We start from the raw sequence: 7,885 nt of genomic DNA on the forward strand, positions 1-7,885 counted from the left end.
GTCACTCCATGAGGTCAGATAAATTGGCAGTAGATTATGTTGAGTGTCAGTCAGGGTTTTCAGTAAGTTCAATTATCTGTATCCCATTTTCCACTTTTCATCTGTGTGTTCTGACTGGCCTCCATATGCTGTTGTATTGATCCGTCAGTCAACGTTTGTCCACCTAACATCAGAACGCCGCTCACATGTGGGGGTGTGCGGCGTTTAGCACAAAGAGAAAACCTCTCAGTGGGATAATAATGCAGAAAATAGACATGGTGAAATTACATTCTTGAATCTCACCGTGATTTTATTGATGGACATATTTGCAAAAGACAACCCCTCCACCAACCGAAAAAACAATCTATGTTGACATAAAAAAAAAACTGATCATAAAAAAAAAACCTATTACGCAAGGGTGACAATATTTAAAAGCCCCCCTTTTTCATACTTTGCAAAAGCAGCAAACATGTTTTGAAACACAACAGCAGCTAATGCAATCTGTGTGAAGAAAAAATAAGATATCTCTTACAATCCCACTGCTCATTTGCTCTCTGAGAATATTCTCTGTTTCATTAAATCACATTTTATCATTTCATTATCGTTTGTAAGCAAACAATTTTACCTACATAGCTGAAGTTTTTCTTCGTTTCTGCCTAAGAAAAACACTCTTTAATATCGAGGTGTTCCATCCTATTAGGAGAGGAGGTATAAGGTTCAAAATAACGCTGTATACCTTCTCATCTTGAACTCTGACCCTGATCTCAATACTCTCAAATTCACAAGCAGTGTACAGGGGGCATCTCTGCAAAGAGTGGAGCATCACACTATCCACACTGCGGCCTCTGGAGACACACATCTATCAATCTCCAGATGAATTATTGAAGGCACACAACCCCCTTCCATATTTCTTACATCGGCTGGAATTAGTGGCTGTTGCAGAGAGCAAGGACCATGTTGCATTACAATTTTTACAAACACATTTTGATGGTTTACTTATGCTGTGTGTGTAGCCCATTCAATTTTCTATTTATCAATTCCCCTTTTGTTACTCCCTTGGCTCTCTTCTCCCACACTGCATACTCTAATCAAATGGATTTCCCTTCACATTCACCCAGGGACTTCTTAATATGCCTGCTAATAAAGCTTACTTCACTTTTTCTTTTGGAATTATATCACAACTCGATTTAGTAGATGTATTGTTGTTGTTGTTATTTATTTTGAGATATATTTTTGGGGTTTAATGCCTACTGCATATTTGAGAGGACATGTGACATACGCGAAAGGAGGCACGGATCAGACTGGAACTGGGGCCAGCCGCTTGGAGGACTCTGTCCATGGTGCATGACCTAAACGGAAGGCCACTAGTGCCCCAGGTCACTGTGTGACAATAAAAAACATTAAAAAATAGCAGAACACAGACATACAGTAAATCATTACAATTTTGTAATACCTCAATAGTTTTATGTAGAAAATTAAATGTTAGACCCATTTGACTACAACCAGGTAAATAATGAAATGTTACAAAACGTCTGATATAGGCATAAATGTTGTATTTCTTTAATTTTTTCTCTAATTTTACGACTGCAAAAACCCATGGTATTGGTTAGATAGAGTTATATGGTTGAAGGATTCCTCCGGAGCCAAAATGAGTTTGCACCTTACTTTTAATGGGACCTGGGAATATAACTGAGAGTGTTTTAATTTTTTAACTTTAAAAAACCAGGCTCCTTGTAGTAGTCTTCTTTAGTGGTTTCAAATCAAGCCAAAGTGGTGCCCCTAATACTGTTGCAGCATTCGAGGTTGTTGCAGAGGTCAGTGTGCCACCATGACTCTATCGCCCCCATTCAGCAGCTGAAACATGCCCAACATGCATGAAGGTTCCACACACACACACACACACACACACACACACACACACACACACACACACACACACACACACACACACACACACACACACACACACACACACACACACCACACACACACACACACAGACAGAGTCAATCTTTTTTTTTTGCTAATGAGGTGTTGGGGCCTCACCATGCAGGGATAAAGAGGGGGCGAATAGCTCAGACCCCCAATGGGTCCGCTTGAACTTGTGAAATAGGATTGACACCACACTCAAAATGAGCTCCCACCATGTCGGAACAGCAGACTGAAGCCCCCCAGGAGGCTAAGTTGAATCAATTCTCCTAATGATGTTTGTAATTTAGGAGGCTAATGACATGCACTATGAACTGGAAGATTATGTCGAGGAGATGCCTCTCAGAGTCAAGTGTTAGTATAAATGCTTCAGGAAAACACAAACCTACACAGGATGTGGGAGGAATTATTCAAATGTTACGGATACACCAGTGTTGGGACCTAACAGTTCTGGTTCTGCAAAATCATATTGGAGAATGAAAGCATAGACATTTATGTTGCTAAAAGCTCCAGTGAATTTAATTTTTCATTAAATGTTCGCCTGACATTGAGTTTAAATCGGCACTCAAGTCAAAATTGACAATTTTTTATGCAATGGAGGGTTTATATCCATCAGGATATATGAATTACAAAAGTGAAAAAACGTAGACTAATTGCGACAACTAATGTCGTACACAGCAGAATAACAGCACAACTTCTGGGGTGTCAGTGTTGTACTTGTTCGTGTGCGTGCCCTATATATGGAGGCTATTGACCTCAAAGCATAACACCCGGGTTCAAACCCAACAAATGGATCTTTTCCCACGTCATTCCCCACCCCATCTCTCTCTGATTTCCGACTCTATTAACTCTTCTATCTCGATTTTTTTTTTTTTAAGTACAACTTCTATTCCTTCACAAATGTAAAAGAGTTTTTTTCATTTCGCTAATTAACTGCTTTGGACCATTCTATCAACTGTATGCAAGCGGCAGACTGCTAGCTAGCTTGTAACAGTTAACTCCTAGCTTATGGACATAGCTGAGCAATCAAAAAAGAGTTAATATTGGATTTAAAATGAATGATAACAATTGATGCTTTGTAGCTAAGGTTGTGTAATTAACTACCATTCGCAAGTTTTAGAAAAAAATCCGAAACTGTAACAGTTTTTTGACGTTCATGCTAAGTCGAGGTATGCCATTGACGACATCCACGTGATTATCTCAGCATTCAAACTTCCTTATTAATGTTCACAGTCTTGAAGAAAGATGAATGAATTTAGTGATATTATTGATTTGATAAATATTTACATAACTCTTTAAATCTGACTTAAGTTCAAGTATTAATTAGTTTTAAAATATTTTCATGCCCTTAAAGACGGTGAGCTTCCAGGGACAGTTAAGAGCTATTTTGTTTTCTAGAGTAAATACTGTGGGATCCAACAGATGTTCTGTAAACCCTTAGATTCGTCCCAGAGTGCTTTTGAGGCGCTAATTTTATATTCACCCTTTGGGTGTGCTGAAGCTTGCTTCCTGTGGGATGAGGATGTCTCTTATTGTACATGATATTAAGTGCTGTGTGTATATGGCATTCATGCATCGGTGAGTGAACATGCACACACACATGGCCTTGCATATCTTTTTTATGTGCGGCAACGATGCCAAACATTTACGCAAGAGCAACCGCATAGGAAGCACAGCAACAGTAAGCAACACGATATGCATACGCAACATGTTGATATGATTACTCCACAGGCTGCTCCCTGTGTTTCAGACTGGTCATTAACAACCTTTTTGAAGACTTTGTCAATAGGTGCCAAGACAACAAGAAGAAACATCACCCCCTCCTTGCTCGACTCCCTCCCTCCTATCCCCTTGCTTTTCTTTTCTCTCATTAATATGGAAATGAGTCGCTCATTGTTGTTAGTATGGAAGAAAGCTGTCATGTCTTTGGTGACAGGCTCAATGGATGTGTTTGGATTGCAGGGCTTGCTGTTTTCCGAGAGCATGTCTTATCTTTGTTTAGGCAGCGAATCAAAAATGTAAACATCACTTCATTAGCATCTGTCAGCTAGCTTAACGGTATGATTTTTAATACATTGCTAAACCCTTTGAATAGGCAAACAGGCCTAGTTATTCTGTCTCTTCTTTTATCTCCACTCTATGTAGTAGTTAATTTCTCAAAGGGAAACTTACTTAATCCTCTGTGTTTGCTGCTGAAAGCCGTGTTGTGTATAGCTCTGCTTTCCGTCTTTGCAGGAACGGTACTTACCAGATGATTTGTTGTACTTTTTCTTCTAGTTGGTGGTCACCTTTTATACTTTCACTTATTCACAGAAGAAAAGAGACATATTATTTTTCTTTCTGTCAGAGCATTTTCAAAAAGAATTTCAGTTTTTTGTAAAAGTCAAAAAATGAATAAAACATAAATTACATCTTAACCTTTAAGAGAGATCAAACACAATTGTGTTCTAGCCAATGACTGATGCTATAATAATTACGGTTCATCCACTTCAACAAGCTTTCTCCACATCCAGCACACACTTCAAATGCACCCGCAATTTGTGGAGTGGTGTTCTAAGTACAGGGACATCACCAAAAGCAACAAAGATAAGGTAAATACTGGGATTTTTCTTTCTTTAAGTGTTGTTGCATGTCTCTTAAGGTATTTTAGCTCTTCATGGGGTCTATACTCTATGTGCAATCAGTGGATTGTTTTTTTGCAGCTACAATTTCCTAAAGTGTTCCCCTTAGCTAGAGCACATTTATATGTTGGTCAAAAAAGTATGTGTATATAGTATATAAAAAACTGAGCAAAGCAGAGAAATAAAGTGTTGACAGCTGAGAGGATTTTATAGATTTAAATGAGTAAATGTTTAACACTCCTCAGGGAGTCATATGATTTAAAAGACTGATTTTTGCTGCACACTGTTGTGTTGAAGTATCGGGTTTATCTGTGAGGTTTATCTCCAACAGAGAGGCAAAAATTCAGGGATTTCCTGCTTGCGGGTGAGTGCTAACAGTATTCTGTTGTTTAGCGTAAATGTTTAACATGTAATATATCTTAGAGACAGCCCAGAAACAAAATCTACCTGTGGTATTCATAACACCTGATGCAGAAAAGGCCTTTCCTAAGGTTCTATGGCCCTATCTGTTTGACACTTCCAAGTAATTTGGCCTTCACACCACTTTGATGAGCTGGTTGAAAGCTATGTACAAGCAGCCTAACGCCAGAGTGAGAGGTAATGGAGTAACGTCTGTTTTGTGTAAGATCTCAAAAGGTACCAGACAAGGGGATCCACTGTCCCCATTGATTTTTGTTCTATGTATTGAACCACTGGCTGAATATATGAGGGTATAACAAAAAATAAAGGGCATACCTACAGCAGGAATCTGGAGATAAACCTTTGCTTTATTGAATAGACTTGTTTGTCCCCTTGGTGAAATTTGTCTTGGACTCTTAAGTTCTGCCAAACTTTGAGTCAGAGACAAACAAAACACAAGCTCACACACAAAAAAGGCCCAAAACCTTCAGAAAAGGAGCCACAGGTCAGACTTACTCTCTTCCAACTGTCTGGAGGACAGCAGCCTCTGTTCATGGGGGGCAACCAAACCGCTTGTCCAACAGTGCCGCTGAGGTCCTGTTTATACAATTTCAGCTGAAAATAACAAACCTTATGTCGCTGTTAGGCTGTTTGTTTACACAACATCAGTTTTTAGGTTTTAAAAAAGGATTCCAGAGAGCGAACTTTTAAAAACAGCACCGTCTGCATCTTCATTTAAACTGGCAAAATGCAGCGTCTTACAAAACATTTCTTAAGAGCATCAAGGGTAAAGTCAGTAGCCATGCAAAAGTAGGATTTTTGCACATACATTACCCTTTCAGCCTATAGTCATGTGTGACGAGATGGACTACAACAATGGCGACTGACATGATTCCGAGTGACCGTTCTTGAAGTTTATTCGTTTTGTCGTTAAGGTCATTTTCAAGTTGCACCCCCCAACTCCAATCATAGTCTGTCCACACAAACGGTCATGCATTAGCGTTTTTGTGTACGTTTACACTTTAACGCTCTGTAGAAGGAAGGGTATGTACCTACTTGTGTGATGTTTCATAACAAACATACACCGCTAACTACTTCCCCGGCATGTACACAACAGTGTTTTATTTGCGATTGTGTGCACAGGAGTTCTTCTCAACATATTGTGGTTTTGAATGGGGGAACTTTTTTGAAAATGCATACGATAAAGGATTCTGTTTCAATTGATTGTTTTTGTATAAAAGTGGCCTTAGGTGTTTTCAGGTTAATCCAATCAGTGAGTAGATGACACTGATGTGCAACATTGATCAAACATCAGAAATAAACTGGCTCGGCAATTTCACCTGTGTTACATAAACGTACACAATGAAAGACCAATGTATTTGTTGTCACAGTAATCAGAAATCCATGGTTTTGTCACACTTAACAAAGAATTGACATCTTGGTCCATATTGATTAGCTTAATCTGGCTTCCTGAAAAGAATGCAACTATATAATTATGTACATGTGTCCTTTCAGATAGATTACTTCCCTTTTAAATCACTGCAGTCTTTTGTTGCTTTTCTAATTGTCTATTCAGAGTTTGTTCCAATCGCTGGAGTGCCTTAATGTGAAATGGGAAAAAAGGCAGGGTATAAGGGATGAATGTGTGTGTAATGTTTGTGCATTTGTATTCTCCTTTCCATCTCCGTGTTTGTCAGAACAGTTTCATTTCCATGTCAGTGATTTATGTAGGCAGATAGGAGAGAGCCCGTTAATGGGATATTTCTTTGGCTCTCCTCATGAACAACAACATGTCAAAATGAAGATAAAAACAAACTCAAATGTTTGCTGGGGGAACAAATTAGGTCTTGTGGCAATATTGCAAAGGGGGAGGAAAAAGCGCTTTTCCATCCTGCCACTCTAAACTCATCAACATCCGAGCAGTGATGTGCAGCTTCTCATTTAAAAAAACAGTCTGCTGTAATTGAAATGTATACCTTTCAAGGCAGAGTATGTCACCTTGGAGAAACACAAAACATTGCCTTTTTGGAAGAAACAATAAGCAAAAGTAGAGTAGAAAGCTTCTTTTTTTCAAATAACCAATCAGCTACATCATTAAGTAAAATCTAAGTTACATTTTGTTCTGCAACTACATGGAGGAGGGGGGCTTGAGGTTGGGTTGGATGCATCTGCCTGTGGAAAGAAACTTGCATACTTTTTTCCTCCCTTTTTATAACTGTGTTGGCAGCAACATGCTCCCACAAAAACCAAGTCTCATGTTCATCATTTTTAGTCAAGTTTAATTGTCAGAGGTCATTTTTTTCTTCAAAATTAACAGCCATAAATTACAGGGCTCTTTTTTTCCATTTTGTTTAAGCAAACAAACCTGATAGTAAAACAACTTTAATTCAAACGTTTATTTTAGAAAAGTTTCAATGAAGATGTTGGAGTTCTCATGGTCATGTTTTCTGAAGGCTGTACAGTGGTGCAGTGGTTAGCGCTGTTGCCTTAAAGCAAGAGTGTCCCTATAGTTTGAATCCCCAGTTTACATGTTCTCCCCCATACATGCGTGGGTTCCCTCCGTGTTATCTGACTTCCCACAATCAAAAGATATTATGGATGGATGGATATTTTTCAGAATAGTTTGCCGTTTGGTTAAATAGAAAGGGACCAGCAGTCTGCTTTACTGACTTTGATGCTGCCTTCTTTTTGCAGATTTCCTGGAGGTGAACTGGAGTACCTTGGATGATTGCAGGTGGCACAGACTGAATCTGAAGTGGCTCGTCCACTAACCTCAGCCCCCCCGCCCGGGAGTACAGTGGGTCTTGGCCAGAGAGAAAGGGAGTGAGTCCTGCTGAGACGGGGAGTCTGGTCTGAAGGTAATGGGCAGAAGGGAAGAAAGAGCCTTTGCCTGTGGCGTGGCACAAAATGAATTACTGCCATCTTTCTGCTCCTCTGCCTCACAGTGAGGAGAGAGT

This window comes from Symphodus melops (assembly GCF_947650265.1).
Source record: "Symphodus melops genome assembly, chromosome: 21".
Taxonomy (NCBI): Eukaryota; Metazoa; Chordata; class Actinopteri; order Labriformes; family Labridae; genus Symphodus; species Symphodus melops.